At 39.4% G+C, this 27034-nt stretch overlaps 1 protein-coding gene across 11 annotated transcripts in view; it reads right to left on the reverse strand.

Moving 5' to 3' along the window:
* Window positions 1–27034, reverse strand: part of LOC122799590 (RIMS-binding protein 2-like) — a 2967700-nt gene that overhangs the window by 2853040 nt on the left and 87626 nt on the right. The gene's annotated exons all lie outside the window — the stretch shown is intronic.

Here is a 27034-nt window from a genome sequence, read left to right on the forward strand (position 1 = left end):
CCTTCATAACATTCTACAGGTTATACTGTGTTTAATGCTTTAATTAGACAATAATCAGTGTTATATCTGTTATCTAGTATTTATCCTAGGTGCTAGCAGAGTATAATAGAATTACAAGTGGGTAAATAAAGCACATACCCCATCACCTTCACTGATTACTGTTTATACCTTGGTCCAGCTTTTATTGAATTAGAGTTTAGTGAATTGTATTGCATTGTATAAATTTAAGAGAATATTTTTATGTAAGTTATGTCTTTTATTTAGGTGCAATTTATATGCATTTTCTTAATTGTGTTTATTTACTTTTTAATTTGTTTCTCTAATTATTATTGTGAAGTTAGTTGTACAACTCAGTTTTAAAATGAAAGTTAAATTTTGAGTCACTTACCTTTAAAATGCTCGCACGTGTTTAACATTTACAATTGTTAGACTACACTATCAACACACAGCAACATAAATCTTGTACTTTGAATCTTTCCTTCTGTGAAGAGTGAATAAAGATAGATGAAGACTGCCAGCCTAGCCAGATAGAATTTTGAAGATAATTCTGTCATTTGTAAATATGAATGTAAACTACAGACTTGTCTTAAATGTAAAGAAATACTGTTACATGTGGAACTGGAAATAAATGTGATGACAGTGCACTCTACTGACCAAAGTAAAGAATGTGGTGACCCTTTGATGTAGACAGTGGTGCCGGATGGTCTAGGTGAAGAAATTATTTCTGTTGCTTTAACCAAGAGCTAAATTGCTAGATTTAAACATGCAAATGTATTTTTATTGCTCTGCTTCCTGACCAGCTGCAAGATAACAAAAGGAGATGTTAAGAATGTAAATGCAGTTTCTGTTAGCCTGGGAACCCAGGCAAGTGTGAAGAATAATGTAATGTATAGCATGGGAACCCCAGGAAAGAGTGAAGAATTATGTAATGTAAATCAGAACTGCAATTTCAATTTAAACAGAGAGAACCAGACATTATTAAGCATTTTTGTCTTGACCATCTAACTCATCAGCACTCTGCCTGTTTTCTTATATAAGTTATCTTAGACTTGTGTTTTCTTTTAGGAATAGCTAGAAACTAGAAAGATTAGACTACGTGTTTTTGTGATGTCAGAGCTGTACTACTGAATTATTTTAAGTATTTCTCTGTGATCTTTGAACTCTTGACTAGCACTGTGTAGTAGGAAGTATTGTCTTGTGTTTTTATTATGTATTATTAAATATTTTAAAACCTTTAATCTGTGGCTGTTTTGTATAGAGATAATTTAAAGCTCTAGAGTACATTGCATATTTATAGTGATTACTGTACAAAGTCAGTCTAATAAGCCTTGACTGTTTAGTTATACTACCAATTGGATAATAATATTGCACAGTAATAATTGAACACCCTTTTAAGGGCCTTTGAGTAGCTGATAAATATTAGCTGGGTGGTGGCAGGTGGTACTACCGTATAGTCTGGATAATAGGGGCACAGGTGGAGATCCTGTGCCAGCCTTTCTCAGGAGTGTCTGTGTGTTGTATAAACTCTTATTTCAAAGTGTGTGTGTGTGTGTGTGTGTCAGCTACTTGGGCAGGGATACGAAGCACTGGTTGGACAGAGAGAGTGCTGGAGATTTTAGCTTGCCCAGCTAGGGTGAGATCTGGACCCTATAGCTGTGCTAGTGGGGAATCTTAATGAGGACCTGGAGAGCAAGGGAGTGACCAAACCAGGACTGACTGTGATCTATGTGTGATCTTATGGGAAATTGCAATTTACTGTGTGTATTGGTTATCCTTTCCTCATATATGAGATGCCCTCTCTCGTGTTATTGGTGAGGATTGAGGCTCCTATATTGCTGGGCCAGGGCTTGGGCGTCACATCTTCTATGTCCTGCCTCTCTGGCTAACTAATTTCTGACCCCTTTCCCAAACACCTGCATGCTCGATACTTTGCAATATCTTAACTTGTACTGATGCTGTCTACACTTTACTAATGCTTTGTCATCCCATTATAAACAAACATTGTAGGCTAGTAGAATAACAATGAAGTGTATGGAGTGCTGCTATTTTGCTCCTAAATCTTAGAAAACACATGCTTGTTAAGCATATCTAACATGACAAAGGTGCATAACAAGCTTTTGTTATGTACCCCTCAATGCTGTTAAGCTACAGTCTCACACTAAAGCATTAAGAGCAGTCAGCAGCCACTACAGAATAACAACAGGAAGCACTCAGAGCTTTAAAACATTAAACACTTCATTCAGCCTTTCTCTTTTTTTGGCCAAATAAAGAGATTAACATGCTCTAAAGCTCTCTGACATTCTCTGTGTTGTTCTCTGATGGCCACCCTATGTGTGGCAACAGGAAGTGTGTTACAGCTTTCAAAGCTGTAAAGCACTTAATGCCACCACTCTTTTTTTTTCTTTAAATATTGCAATATTTGACTGGGTGTCTCCGAACATAACCCTACTCATTATGTGTTCTCAACACTGGCAAGAGTCATCTACTGATCTTCACTCTTAAGGTGAATTTGTCGATGTCCATATCTGAAACACATAACAAGCAGGTTATGATCAGAGACCCAATCACGATCTCCTATTCTAACAGAAAAGGAACAGATATAAGTCAGAACTCATGACATTACATGTTATGATATTTTTTAGCTAATTCTTCTCTGTTAGTCACTGATATGTGTCTTATAAGCACTGAATAACAATAGTTTAGGTTTACGTTATCTACATGACATGGTCAGGTTTGTAGCTCAGATCTCTCGATCATACCTATTGTGGAGGTACATACATGTTTTAAAGCTTAATTTTTCCCCTTCAAACAATTTACCTGTTTTTTTTTTTTTTTTTTTTTTGTTTTTTTGTTTTTTTGGAAGTGTGTTCCTAATCTTGGGTTTGATTTATCCCTTCAAATGATTTTCTGAATTCCCCTCTCCATTTTGTAGCTAGTACACCAGAAGCAGACTAAATGACCAATATATTAATGGCAACAATAATGTAAATTAAGCAGACCCATTTGCCACGTTCCCTTTTTGAGAAGAAAAAATACATACGATTCTGATTTTACACTGTCTTTAATAATATACTTAGATTTTTGCATCATTCTGTCACTCTCATTTTTTTAAAGTAGAGTTTCAGAGAAATATCCCCCAATCCTAACGGAAGTGGCAAAAGTTATGTGACATTCAGCATTCAAGTTTTATGCCCATATTTTAGGCTGGATACAATTACTTTTTAAGAGCCTCTGTACCTATTTTCAATAACTGCAGGTTGAGAGATATGTTGTAGCCCCTTTACTCATCTTGTGTAGTTATGTTGCATTCCAAGAACTAACATGTTTCTTTTACTCCAGCAGAATTGAGAAAGATATACATGCCTGTTTCCTGTTATATGTCATTTTGAGCAATGTTGGGAAATTTTTCTCCTCAGGTTCTCCTGAAAAGGGATTTGGCACAGTGTGGCAAACCCAGTTAATAAAATATTTTTATTTATTTATTCGTTGTTGATAAGGTTAGTCCCATTAGGCATGTAGCCTCTTTTCAGGAGAGACCCAGACTGATATTTATACCACTGTGGGAAATTTGGACAGGGCATCATGGAACTTCCCCTACTCATTTCAGTAGGTGCCATGCGATCTTTTACATCCACCTGAGCTACCACCAACTCAAGCAGATGTGACGCTGGTTTATCTGAAGGATAACATAGTCAGGAGTGAAGCACATATCAATGCTATTACATAATTATCATAATGGGTGGGGTATTCTGGGCTTTTTGTTTTGTAAAAAAACTGCTTGTTTTTTTTTTGCCTTTGAATTTACTGCACATGCCTTATTTTTTAATATCTGATCAACACAAAGAGACAATGAAATGGAAAAAGAGACAGTGTTAATGCAATGATTTCACAGGAGCTAAGCTGCAATTTTCATACTTGAATTACATGTTGTAGGATTTTGCTGCATAGAGATAAAAAAAATCTTTCAGCTGCTCCCGTTAGGGGTCGCCACAGCGGATCAACTGTTTCCATTTCTTCCTGTCTTCTGCATCTTGCTCTGTCACACCAACCACCAGCATGTCCTCTCTCACCACATCCATAAACCTTACCTTAGGCCTTCTTCTTTTCCTGTTACCTGGCAGCTTCATCCTTAGCATCTTTTTCCCAATATACTCTGCATCCCTCCTCAGCATATGTCCAAACCAACATAATCTTGCCTCTCTGGCTTTGTCTCCAAACCTTCCAACCTGTGCTGACCCTCTAATATACTTATTCCTAACCCTGTCCATCCTCGTCACACCCAGTGCAAATCTTAACATCTTCAACTCTGCCATGTCAAACTCTGACTCCTGCCTTTTTTCCAGTGCCACTGTCTCCAACCCATATAACATAGTTGGTCTCACTACCCTCTTGTAGACCTTCCGTTTCACTCTTACTGGTACTCGTCTGTCACAAATTACTCCTGACGCTCTTCTCCACCCACTCCATCCTGCCTGTACTCTCTTCTTCACCTCTCTTCCACACTCACCATTACTCTGAACTGTTGATCCCAAGTATTTAAACTCATCCACCTTCACCACCTCTACTTTCTGCATCCTCACCATTCCTCTATCCTCCCTCTCATTCACACACACATATTCTGTCTTAGTCCTGCTGACCTTCATTCCTCTTCTCTCTAGAGCATGTCTCCACCTCTCCAGGGTCTCCTCCACCTGTTCCCTACTCTCACTACAGATCACAATGTCATCTGCAAACATCATAGTCCACGGGGACTCCTGTCTGATCTTGTCTGTCAACCTGTCCATCACCATTGCAAATAAGAAAGGACTCAAAGCTGATCCTTGATGTAATCTCACCTCCACCTTAAATGCATCCATCACTCCCACCGCAGACCTCACCACTGTCACACTACCCTCGTACATATCCTGTACCAATCTTACATACTTCTCTGACACTCCCGACTTCCTCATACAATACCACAACTCCTCTCTAGGCCCCCTGTCATATGCTTTCTCTAAGCCCACAAAGACACAATGCAACTCCTTCTGACCTTCTCTGTACTTCTCCATCAACACTCTCAGAGCAAACATCGCATCTGTAGTGCTCTTTCCTGGCATGAAACCATACTGCTGATCACTAATCATCACCTCCCTTCTTAATCTAGCTTTCACTATTCTTTCCCATAACTTCATGCTGTGACTGATCAATTTAATCTTTCTGTAGTTACTGCAGCTCTGCACATTACCCTTATTATTAAAAATCGGCACCAAAACACTTTTTCTCCATTCCTCAGGCATCCTCTCACTTTCCAAGATTTCATTAAACAATTTAGTTAAAAACTCCACTGTCATTTCACCTAAACACCTCCATGCTTCCACAGGTATGTTATCTGGACCAACAGCCTTTCCATTCTTCATCCTCTTCATAGCAATCCTTACTTCCTCCTTGCTAATCCACTGCACTTCATGATTCACTATCCGCACATCATCCAACCTTCTCTCCCTCTCATTTTCTTCATTCATCAGCCCCTCAAAGTACTCTTTCCATCTGCTCAACACACTCTCCTCACTTGTGAGTACATTTCCCTCATTATCCTTTATCACCCTTACCTGCTGCACATCTTTACTAGCTCGGTCCCTCTGTCTAGCTAATCGGTACAGGTCCTTTTCTCCCTCCTTAGTGTCCAACCTTTCATACAACTCTTCATATGCCTTATCCTTAGCCTTCACCACCTCTCTCTTTTCCATGCACCTCATCTCCTTATACTCTTGTCTACTTTCTTCATCTCTTTGACAATCCCACTTCTTCTTCGCCAACCTCTTTCTCTGTATACTCTCCTGTACTTCTTCATTCCACCACCAGGTCTCCTTGTCCTCCTTTCTCTTTTCAGATGTCACACCAAGCACCTTTCTAGCCATCTCTCTTACTAGCTCTGCTATAGTTACCCAGCAATTCGGTAACTCTTCACTGCCACCCAGTGCCTGTCTTAACTCTTCCCTGAACTCCACCTCACAATTACCCTTTTTCAATTTCCATCATTTGATCCTTGGTGCTGTCCTCACATTCATCCTCCTCTTCTTGATCACCAATGTCATTCTACAAACCACCATCCTATGCTGTCTAACTACACTTTCCCCTGCCACCACTTTACAGTCTCCAATTTCCTTCAGACTGGCCCTTCTACATAAGATATAATCCACCTGTGTGCATCTTCCTCCACTCTTGTATGTCACCCTATGCTCCTCCCTCTTGTTAAAATATGTATTCACCACAGCCATGTCCATCCTTTTCACAAAATCCACTACCATCTGACCTTCTGCATTCCTTTGTTTAACACCATACCTACCCATCACTTCCTCATCCCCTCTGTTCCCTTCACCAACATGCCCATTGAAATCTGCTCCAATCACCAGTCTCTCACCCTTGGGTACAGTCATCACCACTTCATCCAACTCACTCCAAAATTTTTCTTTCTTATCCATCGCACACCCAGCTTGTGGAGCATATGCACTAACAGCATTCATCATTACACCATCAATTTCCAGCTTCATAAACATCACTCTATCTGACACTCTTTTCCCCTCCAAAACACTCTTAGCATACTGTTCCTTCAGGATAATCCCTACGCCATTTCTACTCTCATTCGCACTATGATAAAACAAATTGAACCTGCCTCGAATACACCTAGCCTTGCTCCTCTTCCATCTAGTCTCTTGCACACACAATATACCAACCTTCCTTCGGTCCATCATATCAGCTAGCTCTCTCCCTATACCAGTCATACTGCCAACATTCAAAGTTCCAACCCTCACTATCACAGTCCTAGCCTTTACCTGCCTTCGGGCATGCCTTCCCCCTCTTCTCCTCCTTCGGCCACCAGTAGCCCAATTTCCACCAGCACCCTGTTGGCCACCAGTACTGGTGGCGGTCATTGTTAACCCGGGCCTCGACCTATCTGGTATGTATATCTGTACTGTTGTCAGCATGTATGATATGGCAAAATTTTACACCGGATGCCCTTCCTGATGCAACCATCCCCATTTATCTGGGCTTGGGACCGGCAGAAAGAAATGCACTCGCTTGTGCATCCCCAGTGGCTGGATTATAGTGATAAAAAGAAATGAGGGGTATATTTTCTTTTGCCCTGCAAAGCTTGTTAAAGTAATAGATGTGGTTTTGGAGAATAATCAGGCAAGTTTATGGCTGAAAATGTATGAGACAATGAACACTTGGACAAATATACTCATGTTTCCTTGTAATTTACTGCTTACAATAATTTACTGTGAGTATCTATATGTACATGTAATGGGGTGCTTATCACAGCGTTGTCTGCCTTTTTGGGTTTTTTGTTTTTTTTTAAGAAAAAGGACAATAAATTAGACAGTTAATATCAAATGCTTAGAAAAAAACATGAGTAGAAAGAATAAGCAGCAGTAAAGTTGTTTTTGGAAGCCACTCCATGTCTCATTGTGGCGGAAGTTTCTTTTCTCAGAGCCAATACATGTGGAGAAGAATATGGTAGCAGTTTATTTTCTTCAAAAGTAGCTTGTGCTGGTGACTTATATACATATAAAAAATAGATAAGCCATACTTTAATTTTAATAATCTGACATTCTGACATATCATACTTCATTCTGGGAAGCAACTGATCCATTGTTTAACAACTCATACTATCACATAATGTATATATTACACCGATCACATAATGTATGTATTATACCTATCATATAATGTATATATTACACCTGTCATATAATGTATGTATTATACCCATCACATAATGTATATATTACACCTGTCACATAATATATATATTATACCTATCACACCTATTATATAATGTATGTATTATACCTGACTATCACATAATGTATATGTTACACCTATCACATAATGTATATATCACACCTATCACATAATATATATATTATACCTGACTATCAAATAATGTATACATTACACCTATCATATAATGTATGTATTATACCTGACTATCACATAATGTAAATGTTACACCTATCACATAATGTATGTATTATACCTATCACATAATGTATATATTACACCTATTGTATAATGTATGCATTATACCTGACTATTACATACTGTATATATTACGCCTGTCATATAATGTATGTATTATACCCATCACATAATGTATATATTATACCTGACTATCACATAATATATATATTATGCCTCACTATCAAATAATGTATATATTACACCTGACTGTCACATAATGTATGTATGTATTATACCTGACTACTACAGAATGTATATATTACACCTATCACATAATGTATATATTACACCTGACTGCCACATAATGTATGTATTATACCTATCACATAATGTATATATTATACCTGACTGAGTAGTAGCAATAATAGTGGTATTTACTCCCAACTGGCTAATAACATGAGATAACTTTTTCCCTTCTTTCTATATTAACATTTTTTCAATCTTCCTGGAATATCTATTTTTTCTTGTGTAAATATATACCTAGTATATTTATCTTTTCTCCAGAGCCTTTAGCTTTCTTTATATTCAACCTCAAACTAATGTTTAGTTATTTTATTTAACATTTGTTGACAGGGAAAGTCCGATTAGGTTCCACAGAGCCTGTTTTCAGCGGAGGCCCGGGGAGAAATGCTCCAGATGCATGTCTTTGGAATGTGGGAGGAAACTGGAGTACCCAGAGAAAACTCACGCGAACACAGGGAGAACATGCAAACTCCACACAGAAGGCACCCCGGCCGAGAATCGAACCGGAGAACCTCTTGCTGTGAGGTGACAACGGTAACCACTGCACCACTGTACCGCATATATTTCCTGTGCTTCCTTAATGACTTCTTTTATCCAACATTTATTTTTTTACAAGAGTCAGCATATGACATTGTTACAGGCAATTTCATCTTTCTTTCTTCCATCTAGCATCCCATAATCTATCTTGATATCTTTGAATTACTTCATTATCAATACATTGTCCCTCAAACTGGATATCCTCGTTTCACTAATTTATTTGCTTTTAACATCTTTCAGAACCACCCAGTTACCATAAACCTTACATCTGCCTTTTCTCAGACTGTTTTTTTCCTGAAATTCACAATCTTCTTTGCTAACCCATAATATTGTCCTTAATATTTCCCATAACTGACTATTTTTCAAACTGCCAAATGTCTTCTTCACATTATACACCTGAACCTCCCATTCTTTCATTTTTAACTGAACCATCAATCACCTCTTTCACTAATACTATCATCTCCTTCACTTGCTTATCCTGTATCCCTAGTAAACCTTCCTCTACCCCCTCCGTCACTATTCTATTAATTTGTACCTACAGAATGTTCATTAACATCTTACCCAGTGTGGTAGGGCTTTTCTCTTTTGAGGTCCAAGAGAAAATAACCCTTTCCTTCCTAATACTAATAAGAAGAGCAACTCGATTTATTGCTAAGAGTGAAAACAAAGAGGTAGCGGCACTATAAAATCTTTGTTTGGTTTTAGGATTTCGGTGAAGGATCAGAATGGTAACGGAGAAGCTCTGAATCTGAAACTGGTTAAAGAAAGGCCAGGCATAGTGAATACGATGATAGCAAAATAAAAGCAATCAGGTAAGCTTGTAATGTCACTCAGCAGACCATATTATGAGATCTTTACAGTTTCATAAGTACGTTTTGTACCCAGGAAGCAGGTATACAAATCATGTATTTTATCCTAAAAATGAATTAGTAATGGACTGTGTGTATTTGTAATGAAAGGAAAACCTCAATAACCGAGTCATCGACTCAAAAGTAAACCAAAAGCAAAAATGTAATTTCTCTCTCATCTCACTCCCACATCTCCATGTAAGATAGCAAGTGAACAGTGAATATAATAATATTCTCTAGTGACTTTTTAGTTACTATGTAAATAATAATGTATATATAGCCTGATGCTTGTATTTTATTATGTTCTTATTCTTGCTACGTAATATTATCTGTTTTAGAATTCTTGTCTATTGTTATCTCATATATGCATGTACTAAGACATTCTTTTGAATCATGATTTTTCTAAAACTGTCTAATATTGGAGCTTTTCTCCTCGGGTCTCCACTGAAAATGGGCCCCAAGCCCACTTGGACTAACCCAGTTAACAAATGTCAATAAATAAATAAATAAAAAGTAGTGTAGAAAGTTAAAATGAAATGGATTGGGGCTCTGACAGCCAAGACCAACACATTCAGCTTAGAAGATGTTTCTTATTCATTAAACGAGTGAAGGATCACTACAGTTATCTGAGGGTCAATGCTGATGGCATATTTTTTAGCCTGTGGAGTATATGACAACTTTAGCACCTTCCTGCATTGGTATGCAATACAAGTAACAGGTGATAATGATGTATTTTGATAATTTCATTATTTCTTTTTTGTATGGAAGGTGAATTTGGATGAACATCATGGTTTAGACCAAGCATTCACTAGAATATTTGTTGAAATGAGAATCTGGGAACTCCAAGAAACCTTAAACTCAGATTATTTTTCTGGGCATGGAGGTTAATAGAATGGTAGAGCTCTGCCACTTTCTACAGGTACTCATTTCTGATCTCTAGTTATTCGAGACTAGGCTTGTTATAATCTGCAGAATGATAGCCTAGTATTTTTTATTATTTAGAGTTGCGGTGGCATAATGTTTACGGTGTTTACCTCACCTGTAATTTGCAGTCTTAGTAGATTTACAGGTAGCCCACTTGCCTTTGATGCAGTAAGCTGTGGATTATATTCCCACACCAGGGACTTGAATTTATTTTGGGGGCAGGGATTGGCGTAATGGTTACATTCTTTACCTCACAGATACAAAGTCATGTCTGCTTATTGGCTGGGCTTGTAATAGACTGATAGCCTCATATTTACTGATGAATGTATGTTCAGAAAGGGCCTTTCTAAGAGGTAAAAACAGTAAAGAAGGTGACTTTGAAACAACTCCAGGTACCTACTTGATTACTGAATTTTGCTTAAGGGTTTACATACCACGGGGTAGATCCTTTATGCACAGATTGCTTGTAAAATAAATAGGTTGTTCTGAACAGGCAGTTCTACTCTCTGACAAGTGTGGTTGACTTGAGTGTCTTTAATGAGGCATTTTATCGCCTGTATTGAAAGTGGACCATAGTAACATTTCTCACTTTACCTGCCTCTGTTGTTCAACCATGGAGCTGGTGTGTGTGTGTGTGTGTGTGTGTGTGTGTGTGTGTGTGTGTGTGTGTGTGTACGTGTGTGCGTACCCACCCACACACACACACACACACACACACACACACATATATACATATATGGATCTACTTCAGTAGAGCGATCATTTAGAAGTTCGAACCAAATATGGCCGAGACCATATGTTCGAACCCGTAAATGTTCAAATACTGAAATAGAAACATAAAAAAACAACAAAACTAAACACTAAACGTCTTTAGAAGGGGAGCTATGCCCCCTGCACTCCCACTTGAGGGGCTTCACCCCCCCCCCACACACACCCTTACTTAAATATACCAACTCTGAGATCGAACTACATTGCAGAAATGGGAAATCTTCCCTTTCCGCTCTGTACGGAGATCTCCATTCAGTCCTTTCGAACTTTTACAAGTTCGAGCATATGGTCTCAGCCATATGTGGTTCGAACATGTAAGCATTCAATCGACTGAAGGGGACCCATATATATATATATATATATATATATATATATATCTATATATATATATATATATAGGTGAACCAAATATATATATATATATATATATATATATATATATATATACACACATACATGGGTGTGTGTATTATATATAAAAAAACAGAGAAACTAGTAGTCTTAAAACTTCGTTGATGACCTCAGTCACAATAATTACCAACAATCATGAAACCCTGGTAGTGTTCCAAAGCAACAAACCTTTATTTTCCAGTGACAAGTAATGTTCAGTAACAACAAATCAGAAATATTTTAACAATGTTAAACATATCAGGATGTATATACTTAGAAGTAGGTGTGGAAAATATATGTATTGTTTAATTTTAAACCAGCCTATTCATGGCAAACAATATAAACAGGGCCATAAAAGTGAATTTTTAGAACAGCAAGTATCCATAAAGTTTTAAGACCACTAGTTTCTGTTTTTTGTTTTTTCCTCAACACTCGTGGTGGTGAGGTTGGAACTAGACAGATTCCCGTGCTTGTTCATTTTTTCATATATTATATTTAGGATTGCATTTACAATGTTGAGATGTACGTGGTTAAAAATCTGCTTTGGTGAATTAGATTGATGCCTAATGCATTGATCTACAAAGGTATTCGATGTATGGCATTCTTTTGGTGTAGAAGTGCAAGTGAATCTATTTCTGTTAGATTCATTTACATTCCAGTAGATAGGAAGGGTAGGGTGAGACAGGCAACTGTTCTGGGATCAAAGTGTTGGAGTGTGCAATCAGATGATCTCTCTTTAGTACAATACCAGCTTTTAAAAGCCAGTATTGTATTTCACCTCACACCTGAGCACTGTAGCTCTCGGTGTGTGCTACAGTTTTACAGTTAAAAAAAATCTTTTTTAACTAATGTAAGAGATCTAAGTGTAATAAGCCAATTGCTTTTTTTCTGCTGTTTATTTGAAGAGTTGAGGGTTGGAGTGCTGGTTCATAGTATCAGCCCAGAGTACTAGCTGAACCAGCTATGCTTTGAGCATTGCAAGTATGTGTTTTCTTGCCATGTTTTTTCTGTTTAGTTTTTTTTTGTTTTGTTTTTGTTTTTTAATTTATTTTTCTAGTGCATCTTTCCTTTAGATTCACTTACACTAAATTTGATCTCCAGTGTTGTGGACAGTCTGTGCAAGATCACACATAGTGAGTTACAGGACATAGCTTTATTCCCTACCATTTTAGTTAGTATATTAAAGTGGGAGGTGTTTTTTTTTTTTTTTTTTAGTTTCAATGAGGTAAGCTTATTTATATTCTTCTTCTTCTTCTTCTTTCGGCTGCTCCCGTCAGGGGTCGCCACAGCAGATCAACTGTTTCCATTTCTTCCTGTCCTCTGCATCTTGCTCTGTCACACCAACCACCTGCATGTCCTCTCTCACCACATTCATAAACCTTATCTTAGGCCTTCCTCTTTTCCTGTTACCTGGCAGCTTCATCCTTAGCATCTTTTTCCCAATATACTCTGCATCTCTCCTTAGCACATGTCCAAACCAATGTAATCTTGCCTCTCTGGCTTTGTCTCCAAACCTTCCAACCTGGGCTGACCCTCTAATATACTTATTCCTAATCCTGTCCATCTTCATCACACCCAGTGCAAATCTTAACATCTTCAACTCTGCCACGTCAATCTCTGACTCCTGCCTTTTTGTCAATGCCACTGTCTCCAACCCATATAACACAGCTGGTCTCACTACCCTCTTGCAGACCTTCCCTTTCACTCTTACTGGTACTCGTCTATCACAAATCACTCCTGACACTCTTCTCCACCCACTCCATCCTGCCTGTACTCTCTTCTTCACCTCTCTTCCACACTCACCATTACTCTGAACTTTTGATCCCAAGTATTTGAACTCATCCACCTTCACCACCTCTACTCCCTGCATCCTCACCATTCCTCTATCCTCCCTCTCATTCACACACATATATTCTGTCTTAGTCCTGCTGACCTTCATTCCTCTTCTCTCTAGAGCATATCTCCACCTCTCCAGGGTCTCCTCCACCTGTCCCCTACTCTCACTACAGATCACAATGTCATCTGCAAACATCATAGTCCACAGGGACTCCTGTCTGATCTCGTCTGTCAATCTGTCCATTACCATTACAAATAAGAAAGGGCTCAGAGCTGAACCTTGATGTAATCCCACCTCCACCTTAAACGCATCCGTCACTCCCACCGCAGACTTCACCGCCATCACACTACCCTCTTACATATCCTGTACCACTCTTACATACTTTTCTGACACTCCCGACTTCCTCATACAATACCACAACTCCTCTCTAGGCACCCTGTCATATGCTTTCTCTAAATCCACAAAGACACAATGCAACTCCTTCTGACATTCTCTGTACTTCTCCATCAACACTCTCAAAGCAAACATTGCATCTGTAGTACTCTTTCCTGGCATGATACTATACTGCTGATCACAAATCATCACCTCCCTTCTTAACCTAGCTTCCACTACTCTTTCCCATAACTTCATGCTGTGACTGATCAATTTAATCCCTCTGTAGTTACTACAGCTCTGCACATCACCCTTATTCTTAAAAATCGGTACCAAAATACTTTTTCTCCATTCCTCCGGCATCCTCTCACTTTCCAAGACTTCATTAAACAATCGAGTTAAAAACTCCACTGCCATTTTACCTAAACACCTCCATGCTTCCACAGGTATGTCATCTGGACCAACAGCCTTTCCGTTCTTCATCCTCTTCATAGCTATCCTTACTTCCTCCTTGCTAATCCACTGCACTTCATGATTCACTATCTGCACATCATCCAACCTTCTCTCCCTCTCATTCTCTTCATTCATTGGCCCATCAAAGTACTCATATTGCAAAGTCAAATTCTTGAAATTTGCAATATAAACTCTATATATGCATTGTGTGGGCGTGAGTGTGTGTGTGTGTGTGTGTGTGTGTGTGTGTGTGTGTGTGTGTGTGTGTGTGTGTGTGTGTGTGTGTGTGTGTGTGTGTGTGTGTGAAAAATCACCCTCTTGGGGGGGGGGAGGTTACATGGGGGCTTGCCCTAGTATACAAATAAGAATTTTTGAGTTTTATAGTGTTTTTGACTTATGTTTCTTGGTATACAAAAACTGATAAAGTGCAACTCATTCTAGGATGAATCAATTGAACATATGTAAACCATTCTAAACCATATTGCATAATTAGCATCACTGAGAAGATGTCAAAGGATCTAATGGTGTGGCACACTTTCATTCTGGATTTTAATGAATGGCAATGTGGAAAAAAAGAATCTCCTAGAGTGCAGAGGAAGAAGTTAACATAGATGCAGGACATGATACAGGTTTTGGGGCAATATGATAAGGAGGGGGTTCTATACTGACATGTCACCAGTGGAGTTAATTCACAGAAAGCTAAGGGTCATCACTGAGCTCATGTTTCTTCCAGTAGGAACAGCTCTGGAGTTGTAGGGGAAGCAGTTTGACAAAATGGGTCTATTGTTTTTCTGAGATGGTCTGTTGATCATCAGACCCTAAGAAACTATATGAACCTTTTATTCTCAATCACTGAGGTGAGAGTTGACTGAAAAGGGTCATCATTCAGACAGCTGTCAGAGGTGGTTTGAGGGTTTTTCCTTTATCCCTTTGCTCTATGTGCAAGCTTAGCTAAGCAGCTGAAAGGGGATGAGCAATAAGATGTCCATGTTGGTTGTCCATCATTTCCACTATGGACATTGCCAGCAAGCACACCCACTCCTTCCCTGAAGCATGTCAATTGGTTTCCCAGTCTCCATTCCTCCTTCACTTCTCAGCCTCCTTTCCTGACCCCCCTCCCCCCCCAGAGTCTGTTCACCCAGTGGTTCCTGGTCTTTGTCAATGCAAGCTCTGAAACAGACAGTCTGCACCCCCCACAAGGGGCTGTAATGTCCTTGACATAATACTCACCAACATGGGTGGTCACTGCACTGACATCTCTGTGATGCCCTCCCTGGTAAGGTCGGATCATAAATCAGTCTCGTTTGAAGTAACTATTAAACCCCACACACCCAAAAGAGCAGAAATCTTAAGGAACTTATACAATGCAAACTACAGCCTACTAAAAAGCTTTATACCCACTGCAATCATAGGCAATAATGACTATTATGCAGAGATGTACACAAATGCCCTGTATAATCATCTTAGCAACTGTACAGACTCAGCTGTACCTGACCAGATTAAAATCAAACCGTCCCAAAAAAAAAAAACAAGCCACCTTGGTGGACATCTAATATAAACAGACTGTATAACAAAAAGAATTAACTTATGTCCAAGATCAAGAGGCAATTGCCTTTGCAGAGGATATTGCCAACGTGCCACCTGACAGATATGGCAGAATCTTCACCCCCCCCCCGTCCCCACCAGCCATACCCCAAAGCATATCTAACATCAGTTCTCTACCTAAAGATCAAGTCATATCTGCACGTTCTCCAAGGCCAAAAAGATCATGCTTATTGAACCTGGTAGACTTCTTTGAGAAAGTTACCAAAGCCCTGGATGAATATAAGACAGTGCATAATGCCTATGTGGACCTAGCCAAAGCCTCTGACACAATCCCCCACTTGGGTATCATTGAAAAAACTCTCCCAGCAAGGTGTTAACCCTTACATCACTAGATGGGTAGCTAACTGGCTCAGCAACAGAACACATACTGTCAAAATTGGTGACTCCACCTCTACCAGTAGACCCGTCACCAGTGGTGTACCACAAGGATCTGTACTGGGCCCTTTACTATTTGGAATCTATTTCTCGAATGTCTAGGCTAAAATAGACAGCCTTTGGCTTACTAAGTTGGCTGATGATTATAAACTAGGCATAATCATTGAGTCCCCCAGTGATGTTAACATATTACAAGAAGGGGTAACACAAACAAATGACTGGTGCCAAAGTCATGGTCTAAAACTAAATGCAAAAAAGTGCACTATTATCCCATTTAGCACAGCGGAATTCCCCACTAATTACAGTAGCGACAGCACCCCTCTAAGTTCAAACCCAGAAGTGATCTGGGAACATAGGTTGACCGCAATCTGAACTTTGACCACCAAATTCGACTGTGGAAAGGAAAGTATTCTACATTGTGCATACTATAAGTAAAGGCATCACATCCAGGTCTAACGATGTTATAACTCCACTGTACTCGACCCTCGTCAGACCATTAATAGAGCCCAATGTTCCCTTCTGCATGTATCTCATCAGACACCTGCTGCAACTGAAGAGAATATAGAGGTTTCTCACTAAGAAGATACAGGGCCTCCAAACCATGACTACCATGACGTATGTGGAAAGACTGAAAGCCCTGTCACTGTACTCTGTATCATGTAGACTACGGGGAGGCAACTTGCAGCTGGCCTACAGGGGAGTCTCTGACCCTGACCTGATAGAAATGCTGCACATCTGCAAATAAAATGGCACTAGAGCCACTTGCTCTAGGCATCTCATCATTGTCAATGACATTTACAGAACATGCTGGAGAGACCGATATGTTTCCCAGAGATTGCCAATGTACTGGAATAAACTTCCAAGTCACGTGAAGCAGAGCTCCTCAATGACCCTATTCAAATGCAACCTGGATAAATGGATGCATGACCACAAATTCACCCCAGGGGTTGGCAGCCATGTCCCTCATGGACATGGGTAGCTGTGCTGATCTGTAAAATATGTCCAGCTAACCAAGGACAATTGTGGCAACCTGGAATTAACATGATTAGTTGTCGCCCTGCAGTAAGACGTTGTCCTGTTCGATTCTCAGCTAAAGCGTCTTCTGTGTGGAGACATGCATGACTGGGCGTACCTTTGTTGAAGGTTGTACGTCAGGGCTGGCAACTCGGTACGTAAAAATCTGCTGCCAATCATTAGCGGACCGTAGCTCCGCTGTGGCGACCCCTAACTGGGAAAAGCCGAAAGATACAACAAAGGCTTATAAAGGCTCTAGGGCCCCTAGCCTAGTAACCTCGTATGAACCTGTGTTTTTCAAACAACAACAGGGACTGTAGTCATACAGCAGCATTTTATGACTATTCTGTGTGGGGCAATAGAATCCACTTATTTAGATGTTGCAAGTTATGCTCCATGTTTGTAATGGCTAGATGCAGCCTTATATAGACAGTGAGCAGAGGTATCTGCAAAGAACATTCACTTAGTCACACCTGCCAGCAATCACAGGGTTGTGGTATGAATTTCTTCTGTGCTGGCAGAGCTTGATGACATTCACTTGGAGCTCGGAGTAAAAGAATTCTTAAATATGAGGGTTTTTCATTTTCAAAACTGAATAGGTAAGGAGCCTTTTGGTTCACTTCTTTAACTTAAAATAATTTTATTACATTTAAGTAGCTTAATCATGGCACTGAATGCCACAGACAGAGTTCAGCGTTTAAGCTACATTGAAACAATAGCACTGTGTGTGGTCTGCCTTTGATGTACTATAGGCACAATACAAATAAGGCAGCCCATAAATGTAGCAACAGCAGAAAATGAGTAGAACACAGAGAGAGCGGTGTTGTAGGTGTGAATGAGATAAGCTGGGCCACTGGAAATCCAAAGCATATAAAGTTTACACATGTGGGCAGCTGATTTAACTGAGTTCTTTCATTCCATTTCAGTTCAAGCAAAGATGGAAAAGAATATCTGGCTAGTGGGATATACTATACAAAGAGACCAAAGCAATACCTTCATTCTGAGGAAGGCAGAAACAACCTGGATTTCAGTATCAGTAACATTCAGTCCAATAGACAAGTGATTCAGGAATGAAATGGCAGCAGCTCAGGAAAGTAATGGAGTGGTACTACAAACACCGAGTCATGTCTGACAAAATCTTTTTTTCATTTTGGCGCTAATGATTAACAGCAGGTACTCATATTGTTCCCTGTAGTCCAGAGTTTGATTCCTTCAGCTTGAATTTGCCTTCAGTTTGAGTCTGAGAAAATCACTTAACCAGACAGTGTGACAGAGCGACTGGGAAATTGAGACAGACTCCTCAGTAATCTCTTGGACTGCATGCTTCGTAACTATTTATGAACCTAAGTTATGAGATAGAATTAGTGTTGAGCAAATGGCCAAAGTGTGGCTGATGTGGACTGAGTAGATGCAGAGTTTAAGATCCCATTATTCAGAGGCAGTGAATAACGTGAAGAGACTAGGCAAAGGTTGGATGTATTTATGAGCAAACGAAGAGCTGACAGCAATAAGGCATGCACATAGATAGGATATATATTTAATCAAAGTTGTTACAGTACATCAATATTCAATATATCAAACACAAATGATTGAAGCGAATGGATTCCAAACCTGCAAAATAATGTAAAACATAACAATGTAAAACCATAGTACCTTTTTTAGGCAAAGCTCAAAAGACAAACGTACCACCGTAAATAGCACATGTAACAAAAAACTGAGGGCAATGCTACTCAATGCCAGAAGTCTAAACCTCAAAATGCATGCACTCGAGGCACTCCTCAGTATGGAGAAAATCGATATATGTGCAGTAACAAAAACCTGGTTTAAGGCTCCAGAGAGCACCCCAGCACTACCAGGCTATAACTCATACCATACATTTCAGCCGCAGAACCCAAACCAAAATACAAAAGGCGGGGGCGTATCCATATTCATCAAGGATACACACACCTCCAGGTTAGTGGCACAGCATGATGCTACAGAGATCATCCACGTGCAACTAACAATGGGCAAAACTGTAATTCAAATTGTAGCTTGCTACAGATCACCCACCGTGTCACAGGACTCCCATTCTGCATTTCTGGAAACACTGGGAAACATAAAGGTCCTACCAAACACCCTAATATTAGGTGATTTTAATTACCCAAACATTAACTGGGAGAACTACTCAAGTACTAACTCTCTTGCCCAACTTTTCCTAGAATTTATAAACTCAAATGCCCTGGTTCAACTGGTCAACACTCCCACCAGAGGTGGCAACATATTGGACCTGGTCATCACCAACATGGGCGACAGGTGTTCCACACCAGAGGTCATCCCCTCGCTGGTTAGATCTGACCATAAACAAGTCACTTTGGATATCCATATTCTGCCCCCACCCCCGGCCAAGAAAGCCACCGTAAAAAACTTTTCAAAAGCAAACTTCATGTTACTTAAGACTGAGGTGGAAAGTTTCAAAGCCCCCATGCTGAAGGATAACATTGTCCAAGCTGCAAAATCCTTTACTAATGCATTCTACAGGCAGCTACAAGAATGCATGGATCGTGCCATCCCAAGCAAAACCAAGACTCACTCCTCCAAGAAAAGGAAATCAGTCTGGTGGACTCCTGCCATAAACAAGCTATACAATAGAAGGAGGAAACTAGTATAGAAAAGAGTAAAATCCCAAGAAGGGAAGACATCCCTGATTAGTATCAGCAAAAAACTACGATCCCTCATAAAATCATCCAAAGCGAGCTTTGAAAGAAAAATTGTCAAGGACTCCAAAGATAACCACAAGGCTTTCTTTAGCTATGTCAAGAATCTAAGTGGCAATAGTCAGATCTGCTCAGAGTTAGTGCAGAATGGCACAAAATACACTGAACCGACTGATATTGCCAACATCCTGGAAAACAGGATCAGCGCAAACTTCACCCCCCTCTCACTCCCAAATGGGCCCATAACCATACCAGAAGAATGTAGAGTCCCTGAAATCACAGGCATTCAGGTTAAAACAGCCCACTCCAAAGCCAAAAACACAGCATCAATGGGACCGGATGGTGTCCCAGGCTGCGTCCTACACAAGCTCAAAGAAGAACTAACCCTTCACCTAAACACACTGTTCAAACGCAGCCTCTCCACAGGCTACATACCCATAGAGTGGCACACAGCAATGTTTATTCTGCTCCACAAAGGCGGAGCCACAACAGACCCCGGGAACTATCGCCCTATAAGCCTGACTAGCTTGGTCTGCAAGGCTATGGAGCACATCATCATGGAACTCATTAACAGAGACATTGGGAACCTCCAAACACTGGACCCTATTCAGTTTGGCTTTGTTAAGGGCAGATCATGCCTCCTAAACCTGGTGGACTTCTTTGAGACAGTTACCAAGGCTATAGACGAGGTAAAGGTGGCACACACAGCCTACCTAGACCTCCCTAAGGCCTTCGACACCATTCCCCATTCTGGTATTATAGACAAGCTCACCAGCCTGAACATAAACCCCTACATCACAAGATGGGTTGCCAACTGGCTCACGGACAGAACCCACATGGTGACAGTTGCAGGAGCTAGGTCCATCTCTAAACCGGTTACAAGTGGTGTTCCCCAGGGCTCAGTCCTAGGACCCTTCCTGTTCGGCATATACTTCTCAGAGTTACAGGCAAGCACAGGAGGACTACGGCTGACCAAGTTCACAGATGACTGCAAACTAGGGGCTATAATTGACTCTCCGGCTGACACAGACATCCTCCAAAAGGGTCTCACTGAGACGGATACCTGGTGTCAAAATCATGGCCTCAAGCTAAATGCCAAAATGTACATAGTCATCCCCTTTGGAAAAAACAAAGTACCCACAAACTACCACATAGGTGGTAGTCCCCTAAATATGGAAGACATAATAAGGGATCTGGGGACCCAAGTAGATAGCAGTCTCACCTTTGATAATCACATTGCCAAAGTGGTTAGAAAATCCTTCTACTTGGCCCACCTAATCACAAAAGGGTTTGCATCCAGATCAAAAGAGGTCATTGTGCCCCTCTACTCATCACTCATCAGACCCATCTTAGAGTACAACACCCCATTTGGGATGTACCTTACAAGACACCTGCAACAGCTGGAAAGACCACAGAAGTACCTCACCAAGAGACTCAATGGCCTCAAACAGATGCCCTATGCAGCTCAACTGAAGAAACTCCAGTTGTACTTGGTTGCGTACCGCCTACTCAGAGGTGATCTCTGCCTGACATAAAAGGCCATGTCCAACCCAGACTTGATGGACATGCTCCACCTGAAGAAAACCTTATCCCCTTGAGCCACACGCTCTAGGGATCTAAACCTCACCACAACAATAAATAGGATGTGCTGGAGGGATAGATTCCTGTCCCAGAGGCTTCCCATGCTTTGGAACAAGATTCCAATCTACATTAGGCAGAGAAACCTTGATGAGTGGATGGGAAACAGAAAGTTTACCTCGGTGATCACTTCAGTGGCTCTGCTGGACAGAGGCACAGGGAACTAATCTAAGGGGGTGGCAAAAGCCAACACATTCTGGCTAGGCTTATAAATGCTTTCGAGCAGATAGCCTAGTGCCCACCTATGAACTTATGAACCTATAAAAATAAGACACATAGCTTTTTGCAAAGGAGGGGGGCAATACTTTATGTAATACCAGCTTTGAGATTGCACAATACAGGGGCAATGGACAAATCCCCTTACCCTGTCTCCTGCCTATCTTAGGAAATACACACACTGTGCTACAGGTAAGCATTGTAATTAAAGAGGACATAACTACAGTATTTGCTTACACTGCTCTCCTCAACAACTTGCACTTTGTACTGCATATGCAGCTATCAACAAAATCTGTTCAACTAAATGCTGTAAATATACATAGATTTTTAAAGAATGTTGAAGGACAAGTCTGTGAGAGGTCTGGAAGGAAATATGCTTGGTGGAAAAGGGGAAAGGTACACCTTTCTGTTGCGGAGCACTGGATAGGTAAAGGAGGCCAAAGTTAAGTGGTGAGATGTGATTCTTCAGCCATTTGTTCCACAAATCTAATTGTCACAGAGGAGGTCATGTGACTTTTTGGTTAGCAGTTGCCATTTTTACTAGTCTATAAGGCAGCCGCTTATGTGACTCGAATGCTGAAACATACCAAGTGATATCTTAATGTTGGTGGTGAAGGATGGATATCAGCATTGCAATTAATTATGTAGTTGTATGACTTAGTAATAGTTCCCATAATATTCTGTCTTGTGCACATCTCCTGAATTTAATATTGTTTGAATTGACTGACCTAAACAAACACATATATGTAGCCATTTAACTCCATCTTTGAGTGGATCTGTATGTATTTACATGAATAAATACCAGGGATTTGTCATGGGGGGATAAAGGATTATGACGGGCAATGGCAGTAACAATAATCAAGGCAGGAGAGAGTAATGCTGTCTACCAGGCAATAACTGTATTTGGAAATTAAGCAATTTGAGAAAGTTTCCTTTTGTTTTGACCAGAAGTTATATCTCTGAACTCTTGAGTCCAAAACATGAGGTCTGGTTCCAAGTTAAAAAAAAAAATCAAACAGACCTAATGACTGTGTTTTCTTCACTACCTTCTGCAATGAATGCGAAAAGAAAACTGAACAGTCAAGGGGGAATTTTACAAAGAAAAATAAAATTCTCAAAATGACAAAACAGCACCAGTGAAGCCAAATAATTTATTAGCACACAAAAATGTTCTCTCTCTCCCTAGCGCCTCAGCTAAACAGCCTTCCAGGAGATAATAACACAACACAATACTCTTCCACATTAAATAACAAAAACAATTAAATTGTTACATCATTAAACAATTATATATTATAAAACAATAAAAACAGTTGATTACAAAAGATATTTCCAATTACACTCTTGGTTTAAACCAAAAGGGGTCAAAGTATTATATTTTAAAATAAAGACAGGTTCCTTGTGCAAGAAAGTGTATAAGGTGTCTGGCATTAATGAATACATGCAAGCTAAGGAGAGTTTTAAAGATGTCCTAGTGAGAGGCTATACGCTTGGTTACTTGTTGAAACATGACGCTGATGTTAAATTTGATGTGGCAAACTGCACTTTGGCAAAGTTTTACTGTTACTGCCTCTTGGACGTCCAATAGTGTCAGCTATTAATTATTTCCTACACGATATAGGTGTGATGTTACATTCTTACTTAACTAAATTTGTCATGTCCTTAGATTCCTATATCAAAGATTCGTTTGATTTTTCAGAAAAAATAAAAACAGTGAGATGGAATGAAGATTTATTTTGGATCACTCTAGGTGTGAACGTTTATATACTAATATTAAACATTCAATAGGTTTGCAAGCCTTAACATTTTTTCTATGTGATAGTCCAGTTTCCTCTTATATAATAGAGTTAATTTATTTTAGTTTAATGAATAATTTTTTTTAGTTTAATGGAATAATCTACCAACAAATACAGGGCACTGCCATGGGAGCTCCATTCGCTCCCATGTATGCCAATTTAGTGATGGGTTTTTTGGAGGTTGTTTTCATGTTGTTGTGTTGTGTTTTTTTTTTTTTTTTTAGTCGCCACAGACAGAGAACTCCTGTCTGCTAATGATTTAGTAGATTTTTTTTTTTTGAGAGTTGCCAGCCCTGATGCACAACCTTCAACGAAGGAACGCTGAGGTTGTTTTCATGTATAAGTTAATTTTTTTTTTTAAAGAGCATTTTTTTGTATTACAGATTTATAGATGATTTAAATTTTTATGTAAAGGAGGTACATCAAAAGTGCAAGAATTTTTAAATTTACTTAATTCGAATCCATTTGGTCTTCAGTTTGAAGGATGTCAAAGTGGAGATAAAGTTATTTTTTTTAGATTTAATTTCACAATGTCAAGAGAATGGGTGTATTAAAACTTGTATTCATAGGAAATTTTACAATGGGGGTCAATTTTTAGATGGGCAGAGTTGTCATCCTGGGCATATTTTGAATTCTATTCCATATGGGGAACTTTTAAGGGTCGGCAGGCTGTGTAATGAGTCAAAAGATTTAGAGAGAAAGAGATAATTAATAGTTGTATAATGTTTAAACAAAGAGGCTATGGTTTGGACGTCATTGAAGGGGCCTTGAATACATTATGTGGGATAAAACAGAAAAATAAACTGCAAGCTAGAAATTATGAAAATTATGATATGAATAAAATTCATAATTGCAGTGAAGATAATAAGAGGAAAGTATATATTGTTACTTCATTTAATATATTGTCCCATGAAATAATACAATGTATCAGACAGTTTTGGCCTTTTCTTTTAGAGGGTAAATATAAGGTGGCAAATGTGTGTGAACAATTTTTTTACCTCTTTTAAGAGAAGCCGAAATTAAAGGGATATGTTGGTGCACAGGAGTTTCAACATGCCCAAAGGTAATGTATGTCAAGGCATTATGAGAACAGGCACTTATGCATGTGGAAAGTGTTCTATCTGCCCCCATATAGTTAGATTTTTTGATAAAATTAATGGTGTAAGATTTCATCCGGTGGCTGAATATTCATGTAATACAATGGGTGTAGTTTATGCCCTGAAATGCTCCTGCAACCTTTTCTATATGGGGGGGTCTAGGAGATGTTTTAAGATTAGGTTGCAGGAGCATATTCGTGACATCAAAAATAAAAAGGCGGAGAGTCCATTGTTTGCCACTATAACTTAATACATGGAGGCAATTATGATTGTTTGAAAGGTTATGTCTTGGAGTATATACATGTTTTTGCTGCTAATGACAATATTAAAAACAGGCTGTTGTACAAGGAACTGTCTTTATTTTGCAATATAATACTTTGACCCCTTTTGGTTTAAACCAAGAGTGTAATTGGAAATATCTTTTGTAATCAGCTGTTTTATTGTTTTATAATATAATTGTTTAATGATGTAACAATTTAACTGGTGTTGTTATTTAATGTGGAAGAGTATCGTGTTGTGTTATTATCTCCTGGAAGGCTGTTTAGCCGAGGGGCTAGAGACAGAGAGAACATTTTCGTGTGCTAATAAATTATTTGGCTTCACAGGTGCTGTTTTGTCATTTTGTGGATTTATGCTTTTCATCTGTGTGGTTTTTGAAAAATAAAATTCTCAACTGATCAGCCCCCATTTTTTTTAAAACTTCCTACACATTTATTCTAGTGAGAAATATCAGCTCATTCTATTTAAGCAGGTTACTGTCTGTTCCATTTCTGTCATACTTGTAGCTGTTTTCAGCAGAAACTTTGCTATACAACTCCTTAGCCAATCTCTCAGTACATTCTTCAGCAAACCAGCAACTCCACCCCAACTTCATGGCACAATTGAATTTGATTGCATGGCTAGGCTTACAAAGGCCCTTGTTGCCATTAACTTAGTATATGCCTATGAATCTATAACATACCCCCCACTAAACCTTTAGCAACCTCTTAACTAATATACCCCTCCAAATAGATGCCCATGTTAAATAGCCACACTACTGGATGATGATGGCTGTTTTCATTAAGGTATGCAACACTTTACCGCCACACCACTGCAAAACATGTTTAATCTATTTATTCTTCACCTCCCACTGTACTATGCAGTTGGGGGGGTTGTTCTTTACCGCCTTTTATAATTTATTCTGAGGTCATTGACTCTTGGTATAAATTGCCATAGGAAAGTGCTCTGAAATTTTGTTTGGTAGATGGTCCACAATAAACTGGCTTAGTTATAACAGACCATGATGTTGAAAACTACATCTTTGTAAAATACTACAGTTATTCTCTTCACAAGGAAGAGAACTTGTTGTTCATCTATAACTTTAGGTTCAAGTCTTTCTGGTCCTACTCTGCCAGAACACTTGTAATCTCCTATGAACACATGAACCTTTGAACTACAGATTTTACTAGCAACATCACCAGGCAAAAAAATCCTTCTTAATGAAATACAGAGGTTCATTTGCTTCACGGACAATGATTAGCCATGCAGCTGTTTCCAGGAGAGACTGCTAATCAGCACTGACAGTTTGACCCCCCCCAACTTATGTCCCTTATTCTTCAAATTTGCTCATTCTGATTACTGGCCAAACAACTGCATCTTCCTCACACTTATCCACAGTGAAGAGTCCTCGGGCCATGAGCCCCTTCCTTATTAAACCTATCAATCCCCTCCAACAAACCACATAGCAGTAGGAAGGCCTTCCCAGATACAGGATACAGGCTCTAGAACAGCACTCCATGTTCTATATGATCTCTTGTCACTGTTTTCTTGTGCCTCTTCCCCAAGGCAGGTTCATAAGTTCATAGATAGGTACTAGGTTATCGGCCCAAGGGCCTACGTAAGCCTAGCCAGCAAGGTTCCATGGCTTACGCCACCCAAGAAAGTTATTTTCCTGTGCCACTGTCGAGCAGAGACACAGAAGTGATCCCCGGGGTGTATTTCCTATTTCCCATCCAATCATCAAGATTTTTCTTGAAGAGTGCTAATGAAGAACTTTGCATGACATAGATCAGAATTAACTACCTGTACCACCCCAGCAGACATAATACCTGAAGAAATTAATACAGTTTAATACTCCAGCTACAGTAACCTGATAGCTCATTTAAAATATTTCTTCACTTACATGAATGCTGTTCAGTAACGTATCATAGACTCTCTTTCTAGTTTAAACTACAGATTATTTTCTCTG

Source organism: Protopterus annectens, chromosome 4.part0 (genome assembly GCF_019279795.1).
Source record: "Protopterus annectens isolate FY-2018-M chromosome 4.part0, PAN1.0, whole genome shotgun sequence".
Lineage (NCBI taxonomy): Eukaryota > Metazoa > Chordata > Ceratodontiformes > Protopteridae > Protopterus > Protopterus annectens.